This window comes from Delphinus delphis, chromosome 17 (assembly GCF_949987515.2).
Source record: "Delphinus delphis chromosome 17, mDelDel1.2, whole genome shotgun sequence".
In the NCBI taxonomy this organism is placed as follows: domain Eukaryota; kingdom Metazoa; phylum Chordata; class Mammalia; order Artiodactyla; family Delphinidae; genus Delphinus; species Delphinus delphis.
Genome location: NC_082699.1, coordinates 69,974,675 through 69,996,734, shown reverse-complemented (window position 1 = coordinate 69,996,734; position 22,060 = coordinate 69,974,675). Strand labels below are relative to the sequence as shown.

At 46.9% G+C, this 22,060-nt stretch overlaps 1 protein-coding gene across 3 annotated transcripts in view; it reads left to right on the top strand.

The window, feature by feature from the left end:
- The window catches only part of CYRIB (CYFIP related Rac1 interactor B), a 153,850-nt gene that overhangs the window by 22,978 nt on the left and 108,812 nt on the right, over nt 1-22,060 (top strand). For all 3 annotated transcript variants that reach the window (XM_059995199.1, XM_059995196.1, XM_059995195.1), the window contains exon 2: nt 15,744-15,796. The gene's annotated coding sequence lies outside the window, so the exon portion shown is untranslated. The remainder of the gene's footprint in view (nt 1-15,743; nt 15,797-22,060) is intronic.

The window sequence follows — 22,060 nt, the reverse complement described above, 5'->3', positions numbered from 1 at the left end:
CCGCTGCGCACACCATGCCTGCCTTTCTTACTCCAAGCAGGTCTGCCATACATTAGCATCCCCCCTGCCGCCCCGTTCCAGCTTCTGCTTATGAGTTCTGCTTCTCCCCCCTTGTCTGAGCCCATCTAGACTCCTCACTGGGTGGGGTTGGGGGCTGGCGAGCAGACATAGAGGGTTCAGTCTATAGACAGATGTCTACCCAGAAGGAGATGGGGGTGAGGGGCCCTGACCCTGCCGTAGGGGGGGTGGGATTGACAGAGATGAGATCCAGACAGAAAGCCTGATCGTTCAGTCTGAGCTTGGTGGGTAGGCAGGCCCCTCTCACTTCCTCAGTGACAGCAGTAAACAGAACACAAGCTTCATTCCGGACAGAGATGGGTAAAGGAATCTTGCAAGCATTGCATTTTCAATGTGGGAAAGTGTTGTATAGACTTCAGTGACTTACTTTAAATTTCCACGAGGGAAAAAGCGAGTAATTTTATGGTGACCGTTAGAAGTTTTTAGGCCTTTGAGGAGAAACTTGACCGTGGGGCTTCTTGGCCAGACCTGGATGACCAGGTGGTAGAGCTGGGCCCTGGAGCTGACAGGGCCTTGGGGGCACCTGACCAAGGGGTGGTTGGTCCCCAGGCAGGAAGGCGGCCGCCTAGGGCCTGACTCTGCATGAGAGGGAGGTGTGGATGGGATGACGTTGGCTGGCCTGGTCTGAGCGGGTCTCTGAAGATCGGTCTCTGAGGATCGTGGCCTGTAAGTTAAGCAGTTAATGGGAGGCGGAAAGACTTAGAGAATCCAAGGTGATGACCTAGGTCAGCAGAGGGGCCAAGCCCCCCCTTTTCTTTCTTTCTTTTTTTTTTCCCTTTTGGCTGTGCTGCGTGGCTTGTGGGATTCTACTTCCTTGACCAGGGATTGAACCCGGGCCCTCAGCAGTGAGAGCACAGAGTGCTAACCATTGGACTGTCAGGAAATTCCTGCCAAGCCCTTAAATAGAGCCCGAGGGGCTCAAACTCTGTTCCGTGGTTGGTGTTTCTGCCATTTTATGAAGATGTAGCAACTGAGCCTCAGAGAGGTTAAGTGACTTGTCTAAGGTCACACAGTGAGTGAAAGGAGCCGCCAGAAATTCAAACTCCAGGCTGTTTCTGAAATCACTGCCACTCCGCAAGATGCTTTTTCTTTAGAGATGAATGGGACATACACAGAACAAAACAACCCACACTGAGTAATGAATGAATGTCCTCATGACAAGTTGCTGGGTCCAGGGGTGGGTAGACATTTTTACAGAGTGCTGCCTCCACTGCCTAGGCCCACTTTAGGAAGTAGAGGCTGCCTCTCATTGCATAACCAGCAACTGTTATTGTCTGTGTTGGCCCTGTTGATGTTGTTTATGGGCAGCAGGGAGGGTGAGAAACCACACAAAGTCTAAGGCCTGGAGGGCTCCAGCGGCGCTGCCAGGAAACAGAGACCCCAGTGAGATGTGCAAAGAGCAGAAAATACATACAGAACTTCTCTGTGGCTCACATTTTTAAGTGAGTGTGTATGAATTAGTGTTGTAATAAAATAAAGTAAATGAAAGTAAGGTTATTATTTATAAATTATTAGGGGGGCAAGAAGCAGAGAACCTGGTGTTTTGTCCTGGCTTCTCTGCCTCCTGACTGTGTGACCCTGAGGTATCATTTCACTTCTTGGACTCTCAGTTTCCACTTCTGTAAAATGGGAAGGTTGCACTGGGAGTTCTCTAAAATCTTTCTTGAAATGAACTCTCTGTAATTATAAATGCTGTCTGTTTATGTTCTGTGTCAAGAGAAGTTTTATCCATAGACTTTTTCCTATGGCTTTGAATGAAATTTACACAGCCAGGGCTTCCCTGGTGACGCAGTGGTTGAGGGTCCGCCTGCCGATGCAGGGGACGTGGGTTCATACCCTGGTCCGGGAAGATCCCACATGTCGCGGAGCGGCTGGGCCCGTGAGCCATGGCCGCTGGGCCTGCGCGTCCGGAGCCTGTGCTCCTCAACCGGAGAGGCCGCAGCAGTGAGAGGCCCGCGTACCGCAAAAAAAAAAAAAAAAAAAAAAGAAATTTACACAGCTGGCCGATTTTTCAGTGGAAACTTGGTAGGGGAGCTTTAATTTACATAACAAAGGCTTAACTCTGAGCCACTTTATGGCTTCCGTAACAGTTAGAAAGCTTTTGGGAGGGCCTTGAAAGTCATCTGCGGCGGGCGGGGAGGGGGTGGGGGTGGGTGTGGATGGGTGCGGTGGCGGGGGGGCGCGGGAAGAGGCTGTGTTTATGCAGTTCTCTCAACACTGACTTAGCTCCTGTGAAGAGTGGGGTCTTTGACCTCAGTGGACAGGATGTGGTTTACAGAACATGAGGTGCTCTGGAAGAGCTTATGTAGTCAGCTGGGATGGTTTGGAAACACTGTTCCTATCTGGTGGAGCCTGCAAGTGCCCGGACCTGGGAGGGATCTCGGAGTAGTTCCGCGTGGCTGGACTGGAGGGTTCTTGTGGAGAACACAGGTCATCGGGGCCTGTGATGGCAGCCTCGTGAGCTGTGTTCAAGGAGCTTGCATCATAATCCTCAGGCAGTATGGGGCCACTGCAGGATATGTGTATTACAAAAGGTAACTAGGGACGTCCCTGGCGGTCCAGTGGTTAAGACTCTGTGTTTCCACTGCAGAAGGCGCGGGTTCGACCCCAGGTCCGGGAACTAAGATCCTGCATGCCCCGCTGCGTGGCCAATAAATAAATAAATAAAACTAAAGAAAAAAAAAGAAGCCTTAAAATTTTTTTAAACAAAGAAAAAGAGAAAGAAAAGGTCAGTAGTGGTAGCTTGGGAGATGGAGGGCAAGAGACCGGAGTCTAGGGGTCCAGTGAGACGGATGCTCAGTTTGCAGGGAGCGGAGGCTGTAGGGCCTGGAGCCAGCCTCCCAGATGCCACCAGCAAGCCACAAAGTCACAAGAATTGGCAGCCAGGGCAAGAAGCAGGGCCGGGTAGCAACGAGCATCTTCTCACGCACCCACTGAGGAACGTGTCAGTCAGTGCTCCGGGTTGCAAGTGACAGAAACCAAACTCAAGCTGGCCTAGGTTTGAAAAAGTTCATTTACCGTGTCAAGTCGCTAAATGGTCAGGGGTGGCTGAACCAGGGCCCAACCATGCGCTGGCCGGGTTTTGTCTCCCACTGTCTCTTGGCCCTGCTTCCCTCCCTCCTTGTTTCTCAGGCAGTCTCTCCCTGTGAGATGGGTTCAGGCTTTCAGCCTTTCAGGTTAACGACCCTGTGTGTGGGCGAGGAGGGCACCCTTTCCTGGTGCCTTCAGCCAAAGTGCTAGAGTAGGTTCTGATTGGCCAGTTCGGGTCACATGACCATTCTTGACCCTCGAGAGGACACTTTTATTTAGCTATTTATTTATTTATTTGGCCGCACCGGGTCTTAGTTGCGGCATGCGTGCAGGATCTAGTTCCCTGACCAGGGATCGAACCCGGGTCCCCTGCACTGGGCGCGTGGAGTCTTACCCACTGGACCGCCAGGGAAGTCCTGAGAGGGCTCTTACAGGCCAGTTTTGGTCACATGCTTGTTGTTGTAGCAGCCACTGATTCTGGAAGATTCTGTGCTTTGACAGCCCTCCCCTTGGTGATATGCTAGCCCCTGGAGCACATGGAGGGGAGGGTCAGGGGATGCCCCAGAGGACACTGGTACCATCCCAGAGGGGCTGGAGGCTGGGCAGGGCAGGAGCCCAGAAGCTTCCTTCTGCCTGGTTACGGTTAGGGTTAGGGCGAGAGGTCAGCACAGACTTTCCTTTTGCCTGGCCAGGGAGGCTTCTGTGACAGTGGTGTCATGACCTTGGGTGGAGTGAGTGGCCCAGAGGGAGGGAGGCGCCATGGTTCCGTGGCCTGTCCTAGGTGCTACTGCCAGCAAACATTTATTGAGGGCCTTGTCCCTTTTCTGAATCCCTCAGAATGTTATTTGCCTTTTTCATGAGCCTTAACTGTGCCCAGGGGTGATGGTCAGAATGTTTAACATTGGCACCCATCAGAGTCCTTTCTGGAAGCTTCCACAGTGCCGGATGTTCATCCTTCCCTTGCTGGGTGCCGGGGTAGGTCTGGGAGCTCTGGGGAAGGGCCGCCGGGGAGAGGGGCTCCAGACAGCAGCTCTTTCCCAAGCTGTGTGGAGTCCTTCGGTGTTTTAACGCCAGCTGAACTCCGCCGGCTAGTTTGGAAGTTCTTGGGGCGGGGCTGGAGGAACTCCTCCTGGCTCGCACCCCTCCCCCACCCCTCCTTACACTCACACCCTCGAGGATTCCCCCTGGGCCACGGGCATGAGCGAGTGTGCCACTGAATTTGTGGAGGCCGCTGGAGAGAGGCGGGGGAGATTGCTCTGGAAATGACAGCTTTCTCCTGCTCAGCTGGGCTGAGTGCTTCTTCAGATCGGCTGCCCTTTCCTCTGAGCTTCGATGAGGCCGCTGCTGCCCACACTTGCTCTCTTTGCACCCAAGTTTTTTTTTCTCTTTCCTGTGAGCAGTTCGGGTTTACAGGCCTTGGAGAGTGTGCAAATATTTGACTTCGATTAAGGAAGTCCCGAACGAGGAATAGAAAGAGTTACTTCTCGTTTATTATTTCTGGGGAACTCGGGGGTGAGGGTGGGCATGACCTCTGATGCTCCAGCCACCTGGTCCTCCAGGGCGGTGCAGGCACCCAAGAGGCCAGGCCAGGCGCAGTGCGGCGGGCCAGCTGGCCCAGGGTGGCCTGTGGGAAGAGACAGGCAAGAGGGTGCAGAGTTTAGGGACTTCCCTGGTGGCGCAGTGGTTGAGAATCCACCTGCCAACACAGGGGACACGGGTTCGAGCCCTGGTCCGGGAAGATCCCACGTGCCACGAAGCAGCTAAGCCCATGCACCACAACTACTGAGCCTGCGCTCTAGGGCCCGCAAGCCACAACTACTGAGCCCGTGTGCCACAACTACTGAAGCCCGCGCGCCTAGAGCCCGTGCTCCGCAACAAGAGAAGCCACCGCAATGAGAAGCCCGCGCACTGCAAGGAAGAGTAGCACCCGCTCGCCGCAACTAGAGAAAGCCTGCGCGCAGCAACAAAGACCCAACGCGGCCAAAAATAAATAAATAAAGAGGGTGCGGAGTTTGGAGGCTTCTACCATGGGCCTGAATCTGGAGCACGGAGCAGGTGATGAGAAGGGTGGTGCTCGCTACCTGAGTAATACCTACCAGCTGTTAGTACTTCCTGCCGGCTGGTCGTGGTGCCCGTGTGATCTGTTTGACTGATCTCACTGAATAATCCTCTCCACAACCGTGAGTGGTAAATATCATCATCCCCATTTACAGCTGAGGAAGCTGAGCCCAGAGGAGTTAAGGCATGTGTCCAGGACCACGCAGCTACTCAGTGGCAACTTGGGTATGTCAGGCTCCAATGCTGGGCTGAAAACCAACCCCCTGTATAGTGCCCAAGGGGTGCTCTTAGACTCCATGGACTGTTTTGAGGACAGGTGAGGGGTCCTATAAATCAGAGCCCAAGGATACTAGATGAGAGTTTACCCTGGTGGTCAGAGCCTGGATATTGGCTGCAGGAGGGAGAGGAGAGAGCGTGGGAGAGGGTAGAGGAAGCAGTGGGCCTCAACCTGGGGCATCAGGAAGGGAATGAACCCAGGCGCCCGAGCTCCTGTCCCAGCCCTGCCACCGCACCATGGGCCTTGGGTGAGTCATACCGTCTCTAGGTTCTGGTTTCCTTTTCACTGAAATGAGAGTAACGACCACAATGACAGCTTTTACTGTGGGCTTCCTCAGTGCTGCGGCCAGCCCTGGGACCCCAGGACCGAGAGGTGTATGGATTAGGGCTTCTGCTCACGGGTGCTCAGGGGCTAGTGGGGAAGGAGGCCCCTCCCCACCGGTGCTGCACATGAGACATGGGACAGGTCAGCCCTGGTGAACCGGAAGGGTCTCTGCCAGTTGGGGCTGGAAGGAGGGGAGCAGCTCGTGTCCCAGCTCTGGTTGCGGCGTCCTGCTGCCATCTGACTGTTGTCCCTGCAGCCAGAGGGAGGGACCCGTTGACAAGGGACTTCTTTCCCCAGACCTAGCGCTGCCCTAGACAGTCCTCAGCAGAACCACCTTCCCAAGCCCTCAGGTGAAAAATACCAAGTCCTAGCCATGCAGCATAGTCACCTGGGAGCTTTCTGCAAACACCGATTCCCAGTCTGGGGAACACTGTTTCTAAAAAGCTCCCCACGTGATTCTGATCCACAGCCTGCTTCTCCGGGGACCTGCTGCCCGTTCCTGCCGAGGGGATGGATTCATTAGGGCTGGGGAGAGGTTCCAGCAACCAGATGCCTCAGGGGCTTCGCAACTGCACCTGGTTCCCAGCTCATTACTGTGTCCTGACCCTTTCGAGAGGCAGCAGCGGTGGCATTCTCTGTGGATGTGCAGGACGCGCGATGTCCCCAGTGTGCTCCGAACCCCTGGGCACCAGCGGCCGGCCTGGGGTGCACGTGAGCCCTCTGGGGCACCTGGGCTTCCTCTGGGCGCTGCTTCCTCCCTGCTCTGGGAAGAGCCTGGATCCCTACCCCTGGGACTGTGTAGGGCCACGCTCAGGTGACCTAGCACAGTATCTCCCCGTACCCAGTGCCTGCTGCCCCAGTGGGACTCAGTGACAGCCAGCCACAGGCCTGGGACAGAAATCAAGCAGGACGGCCATGGCAGTTTAGAATCCGAATTTGAACCTGACAGGGGTGTTGGAGATCTGGTCGATATGATGCTCTTGCACTCTTGGGTTCAGAGTCAGATTTTTCTAGCATTTTTACATTGATTTAGTTTCTCTCCTTCTAGAGAAATCCTATTTCTTGAAGTTCTACTTGGGGCCAGCCACTTTCTGAACATTGTGTCGTAGTAAATTTGCAAGGATTACAGAGGGAGAAACAAGATTCCCTAAGGAGTTGTGACACGTTTGCAAATGACTGAGTCAGGTTTCGAACCGAGGTCGGTCTGACTTCAAAGCTCATTTCTGTGCACAGAGATGTACTGTAGCTCCAATTATGTAAAATCAGAGCTGAGCTGTTCCGTACGGTGGCTGCTAGCCATATGGGGCTATTTAAATAGAAATTAATAAAAATTAAACATAATTAAAAACTCAGTTACAGTAGCCAGAGTTCAGCCGCTCTGTAGCCACATGGGTCTGGTGCTATGGTATTGGACAGTGTAGGTATAGAACATCTTCAGCACTGCAGAAAGTTCTATCAGATAGTGCTGAGCTAGAGTGACCGAATGGCACAGACAGGGCTCCGGGCCTGGCACGTATGGCCGAGGATGGTTAGAGGAGGGGACATGGTGAGCAGGCCGTCTCACCCTATTGGCATCCGCTGTTAGCGTCACCAGCTGTCCTGGTTTGCCTGAGACTGAGGGGTTTCCTGAGACTTGGGACTTGCTTTGCTAAAGCTGGAAAATTCCCAGGCAACCTGAGATGAGTCAGTTACTCTGTTCGCTGCACAGTGTCCCTGTAGATGTCACGCCTGTGCTCAGGTCCAGGACACAGAGTTGAGCAAAAAGTTGCTGCAAGTTCGGGGGGAAGCTAGCTGATGGAGTGGCGGCACCATTCAGGTAAAGTGGGAAGAGTGCTCTGAGAAAGGGGAGCACCAGGTACGGTGTACCCGGAAGCCTCTCTGAAGCGGGGTACACCCGAGCTGAGAGTGGACATCTGGGATGCAGTTAACCAGGTGAAGGAGTTTGGAAGTGTGCGGAAACTCAGTGATCAGCCCTGGGTAGTTAGGAGTTGGGAATCTTGGGAGACGGTTCTGACTCTGCTGTGATCCTGCTGTCTTCACCACAGGCATGTTCCTTTCCTTCCATGCTTCAGATTCTCTCACCTATAAAACCAGGCAGTTAGACCAGATACCCGCAGTAATATTCTCTAGCTCCACCAATGTCACTTTTTCAGGTAAATTGTGATATGACTGAGTGTTTGATAATCGGTTCCCTTGTGTTTCAGAAACAACATCTTTACCTTGCTTCTCTGTTAATGAGCTTCTTTCCTTTTCTCCAGTTTGAAAAGGGTAGGGCTAGGGCTAGCCCACAGGATTGAGGTTTTCCTGAGAGGGTATTAAGTCTGGCTGTTCAATTCCCAAGAGGTCTTTTCCTTCCTTGTTCACCTTCTTTCTTTCTTTCTTTATTTTAATTGTTGAAGTACAGTTGGTTTACAGTGTTGTGTTAATTTCTGCTGTACAGCAAAGTGACTCAGTTACACATATATATATACATTCTTTTTCATATTCTTTTCCATTATAGTGTATCACAGGATATTGAATATAGTTCCCTGTGCTATACAGTAGGACCTTGTTTTTTATCCATTCTCTATATGAGTTTGCATCTGCTAACCCCAAACTCCCAATCCATCACTCCCTCCCTCCCTCCCTCCCTCCCTCTTGGCAACCACAAGTCTGTTCTCTGTGTCTCCCTTCTTCACCTTCTTGTTGGATTTCTTAACTCAGTGGTGTGCTGAGCTGCAGCATAAAAAGAAAAAGAAAGACCATTTATTTTTATTTATTTTTAAAATATTTATTTATTTATTTTGTTGCACCGGGTCTTTGTTGCAGCAGGCGGGCTCCTTAGTGCGGCTCCAGGGCTCCTTAGTTGTGGAATGCGAACTCTTAGTTGCGGCATGCATGTGGGGATCTAGTTCCCTGACCAGGGATCGAACCCAGGCCCCCTGCATTGGGAGCATGGAGTCTTACCCATTGCGCCACCAGGGAAGTCCCCCAGGCCACTTATTAAAGTACACAGTAATAATTAATGTTATTAGTTTAAAGAAATGATTGATTAAAGCTTTAAAATATTTTGAACATTTACCAACATGTAAGCACTCTACTATGTAGTGTCTCCACTCCCCCTAAATGAGGGATTTTTTTTTTTTTAAGGTTAAAGGCAAATTTATTACCCGGACATAGAGCTGCAAGTACTACAGCTTCAGTAAAAATATTGTAAAATATATAAGCAGTAGATCATGATACTCTGGAAAAAAGTGTGAGATGTGTATACAGCTTCAGCTGAAATCAGCCTGTGCAAGGACAACGGTTAAGCATCATGTAGAAGCTATGTTTTGGATTTTATCCTGCTTCAGAATTCGACCCTGAAAATGGTCCATCGTTCCAGGAGAGGAGGCATGTAGAGGGAAATGATAATAAACGTTATTGCTGAATATTATCTTTGAAAGAGAATAGCTCAGTACAATAGCAGTGTCTCCCCAAATCTCAGGCCCTGGATTTGGGAGAAAGGTGAGCTCCGGAGTCAGGTCAGAGTCCTTCCACTTAGAGGGTTGCCACCTCGGGGAAGAGAGTATGTGAGTAAAAGAAGCTCGAGTACATGCATACCTTGTTTTATTGTGCTTTGAAGATACTGCATTTTTTACAAGTAAAGATTTGTGGCAACCCTGTGTTGTCAGATAATACAAAGTGGCATAGGATTTAGTGTGGCATAAGTTTAGGTGATGGGCGTCGAGAGGGTGGTGTGATTGATGAAAGCTGCAGTAGTTATTTTAACATTGTTATCCACAACCATTTATCTCCTATGTGCTTATTTATTTTTATTTCCTAATTTCTGATTCTAAATATTTAGGGCTGCCCCTGTGACCCTATCCTTTGCGTTTCCTTGTCGCCCTTGGGTCAGAGTCACACTGTGTCACAGTAGCCAATCCACACTCTCCTTGGAGCCTGAGATCCTTGAAGATGGGAACTCTGTCCTCATGTCCATCTCTCTGGCACCTTTGGAGCTGCCTGGCATGTGGCAGTCAGTCATGACATTCTTATTGAGCAAACCAAGCTGTTACTAGCCAAAGGCCCATGTGTGGTCCCTTTCGACTTTGTTGTTTTAGTTGTCAAGGCTGCTATAACAAAGTGCCACAGACTGGGACCTTATAAACAACAGACATTTATTTCTCACTGTTCTGGAGGCTGAAAGTCTGAGAGCCGGGCGCCAGCATGGTCGGGTAAGGGCCCTCCACCCATGACAGAAGGAGTGAGGGAGCTGTCTGGTGTCGCCTTTATAAGGGCACTAATCCCATTCGTGAGGGTTCCACCCCCATGACCTCCCAAAGGCCCCACCTCCTAATACCATCACATTGAGGGCTTAGGATTCCAACACTGGAATTTTGGGGGGACATAAACATTCAGACCAATAGTGCTTGTTATTGACGTATAATATGCATGTAAAGAAGGGCACGTCATGATTATTTTTGCATGTGTGTTGATTTAAAACATGAAATGGCAGATGTTTGGAGATAGAAGGCAAAGAGAAGCAAAGGGTAGCGTGCTCAGGTGTGAGCTGTGGAAAGGTCTCCCGATAACAGTGTGAATCCTGAACCAAGCACAGCAGATCTTCCAGCCTAGCTGCTGAACGCCTCTTCTGCTTAGCGCAACCCGAGACAGATGCGGACTGGCGTAATTCATCTGAGCAGGGCAGCAAGAGGTTTGGAAATGTTCTAAATAAGACCTCCTCATCCTGATTAAGAAATTATATTCTTTTTTTTAAAACAGATTTTTGGTTTCTTAGTTAGAACTGAGGGGTAATGTGAACATATAGAAAAATCACCTTCCTAATTCAGGGTCAGGGAGGCAGTGGTAGGGAAAAGTCGGATTAAGAGACCACTTGGAGCTAATTGCAGTGTTAGCATTTTCAAGTGGCTATGGAAACTGCTGAGTGTTCACAAGTTACTTTTGCAGGGCCCCCTTGAATGTGCAAGATAAGCTAGCTACCTGTGCAATGATCACATTTAATATTTTTTTCACAAATTTATAGAAAGAATTGATGTGCTTAAAAGTCTCTTTTTATAAGTTTGTTAAAGATTGCCCGGGTAATTTTTTTACATTCTTGCTAAGTCCTCCAGATAGTATAAAATAAGTTTCAACTGAAGTTATAAGAATTATCATGAATTCTTATAAATAGCTAACATTTGTTGAGTATTTAGTATGTATTAGCCACTGTTCTGGGGGAAAGTTTTATTAAATAAGTGATTAAGAGTTGTTGGAAATACTACAGAGCTCCTGTAATTGAACAGGATTATGGGTATACGTTTCTAATTTTATTAACAAGGATAGATTCTAGCCAGTCATGGCTAAGAAAAAACAGCATGTGATAAACAAGCCAATAAAATTACAAGATGAATTTACTGAGGAGAAGGAGTAATTATTTGAATTATTATTTTTTTGTTTAATTAACATTTATTAAGTGTCTTCTGGGTAACAGGCCCTGTTAGGTACTTTTACATCTGCTGTTTTATTTAATTACGATGCGTTTTTCACTTCCAGATAAGATTTCCCATGGGCTTCCTTTGTCTAATGAGTTATCCTAGGCCCGTGCTTCACTGTCCTGTTTGCACCATACAATCACCTGGGGATCTTTGGAAAACTATAGTGCTGGAGTTTCATCCTTAGAGAGTCTGTTTAATTGTGCAGGCTCGGGATCCAGCGGCAGTATTTTTAAAGGTTTTCCTCCCTCCCCTGTGGGCTCTGGTTGAGCCGGGGTGAGAACCACTATGCTAGGCTGTTTGAGATGTTACTTCACTGGCAGAAAAATATTGCCTTAAACTCTTCAGCAATAAGCAACTATTGCAAACTTCGGGAGTTTGCTGTGCCAGGTGGATATAAGTAAAACACCTGCTTTGCTTTGTCTGTTTCCTATTAACTGGGATATGGGAAGTGTCAGAATAATAATTAAATGAAGCAGGCTAGAAAATGTCACCCTCAGTGTCTCAGACCCAGAATTTCCAGGTGCACTTAATTTGTCACCTGGGTTTTGCTCGGGGGTGGTTTCAGAAACATCATGCCACTGACTTGCATACTAAGTTTTTTTTTTTTTTTAAGAAAAAAGTACTCTAAGGAACTTCTACACTAAAGGTAATTCCTTTAAATGAAATACATGTGTATGTACACAGTATAGATTTGTGAATAAAAACTTTAGGAGGACACAGGAATTATGAGGAATTCTGTTGATGGAGGGGTTATATAGGTCGAAATGGCCTCCTTAAAAATCGTGTTTGCTGTCACAGTAAAGCTAATGTCAAAACATTAAAAAAACAAGAGGGAACTAAGTGGTTTGGGGAGCTCAACTTTTCTTTAAAAATTCTTATAGCCTGAGATTACATAATAGAGATTTAACCTAAAAAATGATCCGTAATCCAAGAACATATTCAATCCCTAAAAACTTTTTTAGTCACCTTCATAAATAGATTTGTTTCAGTGGGAACTTTTAGTCCTGCCTAGAAAATCCCAGGAGTTGTGAAAGTGTGGTGTAATTGGCGGTCAGGTAAAGGAAAGATTCCGTTAGACCTGCCAACATTAAGCATTTTCCCCTAAAATAAGCAACGTTTCTGGTAGGTGTGACTAGATAGCCTTCCATTTAAGAAAGTTGTCCAAAAAAAAAAAAAAAACGAAAGAAAAAGAAAGAACGTTATCCCCCTTTTAAAAACATTATATTGCATTTGCTAAGAGACCTTGGGCAAGTCATATCATTCTTTCGGACCTGAGGTTCTTCATTGGTAAATAAGGGGGGCTGTTGGTTTTCCGATGGGGCTTTGCTGAGCACCTGGAGTGGCTTAGAGAGCCCTGGCAGAGGAGTTTTGAGCTGGTACCTCTCTGGGTCTCTGGGTTTCCCGCTCTGGCCTCAGACAGAGCTGCTGTCTGGGGCAGCTCTGGATGGGTGCTCATTTGCAGAGAGAGGAAATCCTTTCGTTCTGCATGTGTTTTTGATGACCTGCTGTAAGTCAGGAATAATACCAGGTGCTGGGGACACCAGGATATGACCAAAACAGAGTGGGAGCCCTCAGGTAGCTTGAAGTGTCCTGGAGCAGACAGACAGGGACACAGATAATTCCAGTGTTTCTTCAGCTAGGTCAGGGGCTGGGTGGGAGAAGGTTGGTCAAATAACTGTGTATGTGAGCCTTGGGTGTAGTTTTTTAGAAACAAATGACAAGTAGAGGACAGTTCCCTCCTTGAGTCACTGCCTAGTCACTCTCAAAGGGAAAAGAAAGAGGAAGGAGGAGGGCCCACGTGGGATGCTTGGGACTTCCCTCGTGCCCTGGAGTGGACTCAGGGACTTGGCTGTGCTGGTGAAAGGGCTGTTGGGAAAAGAGGACGAGCTGGGCTCTCAGAAGACCACAGAATTAGCCCTTAGGACTGGGAGGGCCCCTGGGAGGTCATCTAGTCCAGGCAAGTTACTCTGGCAAGCCCACCTGCCTACATATCCAGGTCTACATATCCTATGTCTCTCTCCCTACCTCTTGTGCTTGACCTTGTAAAACAGCAATTTGGTCTGTGGGCCTTTGCAAGTGCTGCCAGTTCTACTTGGATCCCCTTGGTTGGGCAAATTCAAACTTGTCTTTCAGTTCGCAGCTTAGATAACACCTCCTTGGGGAAGTCTTTCTTATACCCATCACTTTCCATCCCCTGCTGAATTAATTAAATACCCTTTCCTGTGATTGCCCAGCACCTGTACTCACCCCTGTTGTAATACTTTTTGTTACTCCATTGTAATTGCATGTCAGCCCGTAATTGCCCCCACTAATCGATGAGAGCCCTTTGTGGCTGGGATGGTTTAATTCCTGGAATTATTCCCATGGCCACATGCTTGGTACATCGTAGGTGCTCAGTAGATAGTTCTTGAATGAATGAGTGTCCTCACTTGATGGCAGCGGCTGCAGGAGCTCAGAGAGGTTCAGTGACTTGACCAAAGTCACACAGCTCTGGGAGACCGAGATGGGACTAGAGCCCATGCTATGAGTCTAAAAAGGAGACAAGATCAGATCCAGTTTCTGGAGTCATGGTCCTGGTTCTCTCTGCCCATATAGAGGAAGTGAAACAAAGTCACCCCTGTTTTGAGATGAACACTTTCCTTCTAGGGGAGACATACTCTATCTCCTGGGTTTGTCTCTAAGTGATGCAAAGACCAGCTTACTCTTCATGTTTAAAAGAACTCTTCATGTTCTTAAAATAAAACCAAACAAAGAGTTTTGGGGGCTTCCCTGGTGGCACAGTGGTTAAGAATCCGCCTGCCAATGCAGGGGACACGGGTTCCAGCCCTGGTCCGAGAAGATCCCACATGCCGTGGAGCAACTAAGCCCGTGCGCCACAACTACTGAACCTGTGCTCTAGAGCCCGTGAGCCACAAGTACTGAACCCACGTGCCACCCCCGCACATCTAGAGCCCGTGCTTCGCAACAAGAGAAGCCACTGCAATGAGAAGCCCGCGCACCGCAATGAAGAGTAGCCCCCGCTCACCGCAACCAGAGAAAAGCCCGTGTGCAGCAACAAAGACCCAATGCAGCCATAAAAATAAAATAAAGTAAAAATAGTTCCTTAAAAAAAAAAAAGTTTTGTGAGAGTGACTTAGTATGCTTTTTTCCAATTTCTGGGACTTTCAGCCAGGACCCTAAAATTTTTCCCAAGTAGACAGCTTGTCCTGTTTTCTGTTTTGTAAATCTGGTCAAAGAATCAGAAAGAAAGAAAAAAAAGTCCTTTATGTAGCTGCGAGACATAGCGAGTGGAGTCAGAACTGTCATCATGTCTCTGGGCATCTGTGTGCGCATGTGTGTTGTGTGGTACGTGCACGCGCATACACGCAGAGTATGGAGTGTGTGCACACATCTGAGGTCTTAGCTTGTGAGTATGTTTAAATGGTTCTTAAATGAAATCCCCTTTTTCTTTGGCCACTGGGCAGTTTTGTGATTTTTCTTTAAGAGAGAATTTTAAACCACACTCAGGCAACAGCGGAAAGAAAACCTGTCCTGGTGAACAAGAGGATTGCTGGCCAAGTAGCAGGAGTGGTTGACGTGATCGGCTGATAATGTTCTCCCACGACACTTAGGAAGGGCCCCCAAACCTTTTGTGAATAAAGTGAGGCTGGTTAAGTGGCTTCCGGTAGTCTCAGCCCCCGGTGAAAAGCAAAGAGAAAACACCAAGGCAGCTGAAGATTTAATCAAAATTAAGGCCAGAAGAGGGCATTCTTCCAGGCAATAATAAGAGCGTCTAGACACTGCAGACCTTGCTCCTATCTTCACACTAAATGCTGGTGAATCGGTTCGAATGGGATATTGTTTAACTGTGGTTTTATGGAGACTCCCTTTGATTCATAAGTATTTGTCACTGTAAGAGATTTTGAGGGTGACAAGGATGGTGTAATATACATGTTTGTTTTCCTTTCTCTGCCGTGTAGAAATCTAAAGCAGGAAGCGATTCAGGGGTAGAATGACTAAGACCAGTTCAAACTCAAGTTGAGCTGAGTGTTTCGCTGAGACTAAGACTTGCTGAGGTACCCCAGGGTTCCAGCATCCTTTATCTTAGAATTCTGAGTCTGAAAGGACAGCCAGGCCCCACCTTCTATGTCCCTGGGACAATGCAGTCCAGCCAAACTGTGCCTTCGTCGGAGGAGTTTGATTTGGGTTTGCTCTTTACTTGCTGTGCAACCTTCAGCAAGTTACTTAACATCTCTGAATCTCCATTTCCTTTTTTTTTTTTTGAATCTTCATTTCTTTATTTGTAGTACACAAGACTATTTTGAACATTAAATGAGAAAAACGTTTGTGAAACATGCTCTGTAAACTATAATGGTCGGGAGAAATGTTATTTGGATTGAAATGCTATTGGATAGAAATGCTATACTGGGTTGTTATTCCTGGTACAGGAAAAAACAACAGTGGTTAGGATTTACTGGAGGCTTTCTTGTGTGCTGGAATCTTGTGACTTGCTTAATCCTTGCTATAACTCTGTTTTACAGGAGAAGAAACTGAGGCCTGGAGTTTGAGTAATTCGTTCAAGGTTACCAAGTTGGTAAGTAACAGAGCTGGATTTGACCACCCGGCTTCAGAACTAAGAGCTTCATTTGAATTACCTTAAGCTTCGCAACAGCCCTAGAAAGTTGAGGTTCAAAGAAGAGAAGTAACCTTGCCCAAGTTCATGCCACTGGTAACGAACGGGTCGTCTTAGTCTGTTCAAGCTGCTGTAACAGAGTACCACAGACTGGGTGGTATATATACAACGGAAATTGAATTCTCACAGTTCTGGAGGCTGGGAAATCCAAGATCAAGGTGCTGGCACATTCGGTGTCTGGTGAGGCCCACTTCCTGGTTCTTTGTGTTATAACTTCACATGGTGAAAGGGGCAAGAGAGCTTTCTGAGGTCTCTTTTATAAGGGTGCTAATCCCATCCATGAGGGCTGCATCCTCATGACCTAATTAATCACTTCCCAAAGGCCCCACCTCCAGATACCATCACATGGGGGGTTGGTTCCAACATATGAATATTGGCGGGGGGACACGGACACAAACAGTACACTGCAGGGGTCGATTCAGTATTCCCGTGCAGCAGTCTGGCTCGAGAATTACTGCTCTTAACCACTGTAAACTTGCTGCTCTTGTAAAGCCCCTCACGGAAAACCAGTTCTGTGAGCCTGGGTGCCCTCTACCCCCGAAAGGGCACTTCCCTTTTCTGCCCTTTCCCTACGCTTCCTGGTACCCTCACTCCCCTCCATTTGACTGTCCATCTCTGGAGAGGTTTAGCCATAGAACGAAGACAGAACTGGCAGAATGTTATCCAGCAGTCTCTCCTGCATGCCTTTAACTTTTATTTTAGTTGAGGTATGACTTACGGACTGCATAATGCACACCTTTTTTAAAAAATTTAATTTTATATTGGAGTATAGTTGATTAACAATGATGTGTTGGGAAGAGATATGGGAACATATGTATATGTATAACTGATTCACTTTGTTATAAAGCAGAAACTAACACACCATTGTAAAGCAATTATACCCCAATAAAGATGTTAAAAAAAAAAAGAAAAAGAACATTAAAACCTTCAAATGGAAAAAAAAAACAATGATGTGTTAGTTACAGGTGTACAGCAGAATGATTCAGTCATACCCATAGAATGCACACATCTTAATCATATATCTTGATGAATTTTTAACATGTTACACTCATCGAGCCGCCACTCAGATCAGGATACATGGTATTCCCGTCACATAAGTTCCCTCATGCCCCTTTGCTGTTAGTACTGCCCCTGGAGATAGCCACTATTCTGACTTATAGAAGTCAGATCATGTCTGTCATAGCATAGGTTCCTGCTTCTATCCTATCCAGATCCATATATACTTGCTCCACAGAAACAAAATAGAGGGCTTCCCTGGTGACGCAGTAGTTAAGAATCTGCCTGCCAATGCGGGGACACAGGTTCAAGCCCTGGTCCTGGAAGATCCCACATGCTGCGGAGCAACTAAGCCCTTGCGGCATAGCTACTGAGTTTATGCTCTAGAGCCCGCGAGCCACAACTACTGAGCCCGCGTGCCTAGAGCCCATGCTCTGCAACAAGAGAAGCCACAGCAATGAGAAGCCCGCGCACTGCAACGAAGAGTAGCCCCCACTCGCTGCAACTAGAGAAAGCCTGCGCATAGCAATGAAGATCCAACACAGCCAAAAATAAAATAAATAAAACAAACAAACAAAAACAAAATAGAGGTAAAAATCACACTTTAAATAGCGTGGGTGACCCTGTCTTTCCACCAAGCAGGCACGTCTCTTGGAGTGAGCTGAATGGGAGACACAGATCTGCTGTTCCTTCTGTTGGTCTTTGTTCCGATGGCTTTTTAGGGGGTGAGCATCTTGTGCTATCGGGTGTGTTTCTCATATTTATAGATTTTAATTATCATACAACGTGGGCCCCCAAATCCAAGCCGGCTATTTCTTCTTGTGCTCAACCTAAGAAACGCAATCCAGTGCTGAAGAAAAAACTGGCTGTGTTGCACTTAATGAGAGATGGTTTGTCCGTCTCCGTGATGAGCCTTTATTATGGGATTATCAAGAGGAATTCCGATGCCCTTCCACTTTCAATATTACAAGTAGACTTTAGAGGCTAACCCTTGAGTAAGAGGCAGTTGTAATGTGGACAGAACTCCAGCATGGGTAATTGGGTGTGTTAGACTTGGTGACCTGGAACACTTCTGGCAACATGGTGGACTGACTTGTGTGACTCCTTCCTGATAGGAACACAGAGTTGACTGAAATACAACAACTGTATCTAGGGGAGCTCATCAGAAAGGGAAGTCTACAAGTGTCAAAAATGAAGAGAGATGTCTAAGCCAAATGGGTATGTGAGCTGAAAGCCTGACAGCTTATGGGGCTTCTGCACCCAGATGGAGGCTGTAGAGTCTGGGAGTTAAGGTTTTAAGACCACAGTGGGTCTAGAAATGAGCCCTGGGTCCAAGGTGGACTTGAGTGCCCAGGAGCGTTAAACATTACACGTCTTCATGAAAAGGGGCTAGAAAAACTCCACTGTCTGGAGAAACAGAGAGGAAGCTTGTTTTGAGTGGAAAAAAGTCACCAGCAAGAAATGAAAAACCTGGGGCTGTACCGTATGTGGTTGTGGAATCTATATTGTTATTGTCATGAGATATGAGAACTCCTCAAGCTGAGAAATTAACATAAAAACTGGCTGCCTACTGTGGGAATCCCTAACACAAACACAGAATCACTCCACGAGGATACTTCAACAACCCAGACCTAACAGGACCCCTACAGAAAGAACCCTGGGATGAGTTCACAATTAAATCATATGGACTTCTCAGGAAATGAATGACTTTGAGTTGAAAGCAATAGAACCATCTAAAAGAGACTATAAGATAGTGTACATATATATATATATTTTAAAGTATCATGTTTTCATTTTAACTATTATTATTATTATTTTTTTTAACTATTATTTTTTAAAATTTATTTATTTTTGGCTACGTTCGGTCTTCGTTGCTGAGCACAGCCTTTCTCTAGTTGTGGCGATGAGGCGCTACTCTTTGTTGTGGTGCACGGGCTTCTCATTTTGGTGGCTTCTCGTTGCAGAGCATGGGCTCTAGGTGCACGGGCTTCAGTAGTTGTGGCATGCAAGCTCAGTAGTTGTGGCTCGCGGGCTCTAGAGTGCAGGCTCAGTAGTTGTGGCACACGGGCTTAGTTGCTCTGTGGCATGTGGGATCTTCCCAGACCAGGGATCAAACCTGTGTCCCCTGCATTGGCAGGCAGATTCTTAACCACTGTGCCACCAGGGAAGTCCCAAGCCAGTATATTTTCAAATGATTAAAGACTAAAGGTGATTCAAAAATGTAATGAAAGACAGAAAAAGAATAGGTTGATTTGAAAAGCTGCCACATGGAAATGAAAAGTAGTCATTGAAATTAAAATCTAACAAAAGGGTTAGCTGACAGACTAGACATAGTGAAAGAGATAATTAGTGAACTGGAAGACAATAATAAAGTTTACGTTTGTTAAGTCCTTAATATGTGCCAGACACTGTTCTGTGTCCTTGCATTAACTCATTTAATCTTCAGAACAAAATTATAAGGAAGGCATTATCATTATCATCTGTATTTTATAGATGAAGAAACTAAAGTGTAGTAGTTCAAGCCACTTGCCCAAAGTCACAGAGCTGGTAATGATGGAGCTGGGATTTGACCCCCGGTTGCCTAGTGTAGCCTAGAGTCTGTGTTTGCAATTACTACACTGTAGAAAATCATCAAGAATAAGCACTAAGTGATAAAGAGATAGGAATATGGTAGAGAGGCATGGAGGAGAGAAGGAGAGGGTACTACTTAGGTCTCAGCACAGGGACTAGGGGAGAGGCATCATTAGAAGACAGAATAATTAGCTGTCCCTTCAGATCTCCTCCAGTCCTTAGGTTCCAAGAACTTGTGCCCCTGTTGAGGGCAGAAATATTCAAAGAAGGGTAGCAGAGCCTCAGTTTCCACGATAGTATGAATTGATGGGCTGATGTTTGACAAAGGTCTCTCTGGGGGAAAGAAAAGAAGCCCTGACTGTAGCATTTACCAATGTCTATGGTATAAATACTTCCACCACGACCAAGTTCAAGCTACCGACATAATGTCAGTGAACATGGCCTTGGGAAGAGATGTGCGTAGTTGGCTCTTTTGAGCCAGTCTGAGCCAGCTCAGCAAACCAGGGGGTCTGACGTTCATTCTTTTTTAAGCTCTGATCTCTGGGTTGTGCATCCAAGGGGCAGAATTTTCAGGAAGTAGTAGTATCATGTGTAATATCTCAGGGGCAGGAAGAGACAGTGGGACAAGAGTGGAGCTCTGCCCCCACTTTCTTCCCTTGAATTTAAGAAACAAGAAAACATTTTGTGAATGTGTGTGGAGAGACTGGTATCCTTATGACACTGTTGGTGAGAATGAAAGTGAGTCCAAGCTCTTTGAAGGCCATTCAGCACCATCTGCCAACATTTTAAGTGCAAGTACTCTTTGACCCCGCAATTCCACTTCAAGGGTTTTATCTTATAAATCTCATCTTTCCTGTAGTTACACATACGTGTGAAGATGTGTGTAATGTATGTTCATTGCAGCATTGTTTGAAATAGCAAGACCCTGGAAGCAACTGAAATAAATGTATGTCAGGAGAGGATTGATTGAAGGGATTATGGTATATCCTTACAGGAGAATACTGGGCCACTGTTTAAAATAGTAGGTCTTATATACCAAGAAGGAATCATCTCCAGGATGCATTCTTTTTTTTAATATATGTAAATTTATTTATTTTAATTTTGGCTGCGTTAGGTCTTCGTTGCTGTGCGTGGGCTTTCTCTAGTTGTAGCGAGCAGGGGCTACTCTTCCTTGTGGTGCGTGGGCTTCTCATTGTGGTGGCTTCTCTTGTTGCGGAGCATAGCTCTAGGTGCTCAGGCTCAGTAGTTGTGGCGTATGGGCTTAGTTGCTCCGCGGCATGTGGGATCTTCCCGGACCAGGGATTGAACCCGTGTCCCCTGCACTGGCAGACGGATTCTTAATCACAGCACCACCAGGGAAGTCCCCATTCTTTTTTTTTTTAATTGAGATGTTCTTTATAGTTGACATATAACACTATATTAGCTTCAGGTGTACAACATAATGATTCCCTATTTGGATATAATGTGAAATGATCACCACAGTAAGTCTAGTTAATATGCATCACCATATATAGTTACAACAGTTTTTCTTCTTGTGCTGAGGACTTTGCAGATCTACTCTCTTAGCAACTTTCAAATATGGACTGTAGTATTATTAACTATAGTCACCACACTGGACTTACATCCCCATGATTTATGTACTTTAGAACTGGAAATTTGTACATTTGACCCCCTTTACCCATATTTCCAACTCCCCAACCCCCAATTCTGGCAACCAGCAATCTGTTCTCTGCATCTATGATTAGGGATTTTTTTGTTTGTTTGTTTTTTAGAGTCCACATGTAAGTGAGATAATACGGTATTTGTCTCTCTCTGACTTATGTCACTTAGCGTAATGCCTTCAGGGTCCATCCATGTTGTGGCAAATGGCAAGATTTCCTTCTTTTTTATTGCTGAGTAATAGTTCATTATATACATATATACAATAGATCACATTTTCTTTATCCATTTATTCCAGGACGCATTCTTTTTTATTATTAATTTATTTATTTTTGGCTGTGTTGGGTCTTTGTTGTGGTGTGAAGACTTCTCATTGTCGTGGCTTCTCTTGTGGCAGAGCACGCATGGGCTCTAGGTACACGGGCTTTAGTAGTTGTGGCACATGGCTTCAGTAGTTGTGGCTCGCGGGCTCTAGAGTGCAGCCTCAGTAGTTGTGGCGTGTGGGCTTTGTTGCTCCGTGGCATGTGGGATCTTCCTGGCCCAGGGCTCGAACCCATGTCCCCTGCACTGGCAGGCAGATTCTTAACCACTGTGCCACCAGGGAAGCCCCCCTGTTTAACTTTTGAGGAAAAGCTGAGGCAATGGTGGGTCTCGGGTGGATGGAGGATATCTTACTGTATATCCTTTTTTTTTTTTTTTTTTTTTTGGGTTCGCGGGCCTCTCACTGTTGTGGCCTCTCCCATTGCAGAGCACAGGCTCTGGACGCGCAGGCTCAGCGGCCATGGCTCACAGGCCCAGCCGCTCTGCGGCATGCGGGATCTTCCCGGACCGGGGCACGAACCCGTGTCCCCTGCATTGGCAGGCGGACTCTCAACCACTGCGCCACCAGGGAAGCCCTGTATATCCTTTTTTTAAAAAAAATTTTTATGGAATTCCCTG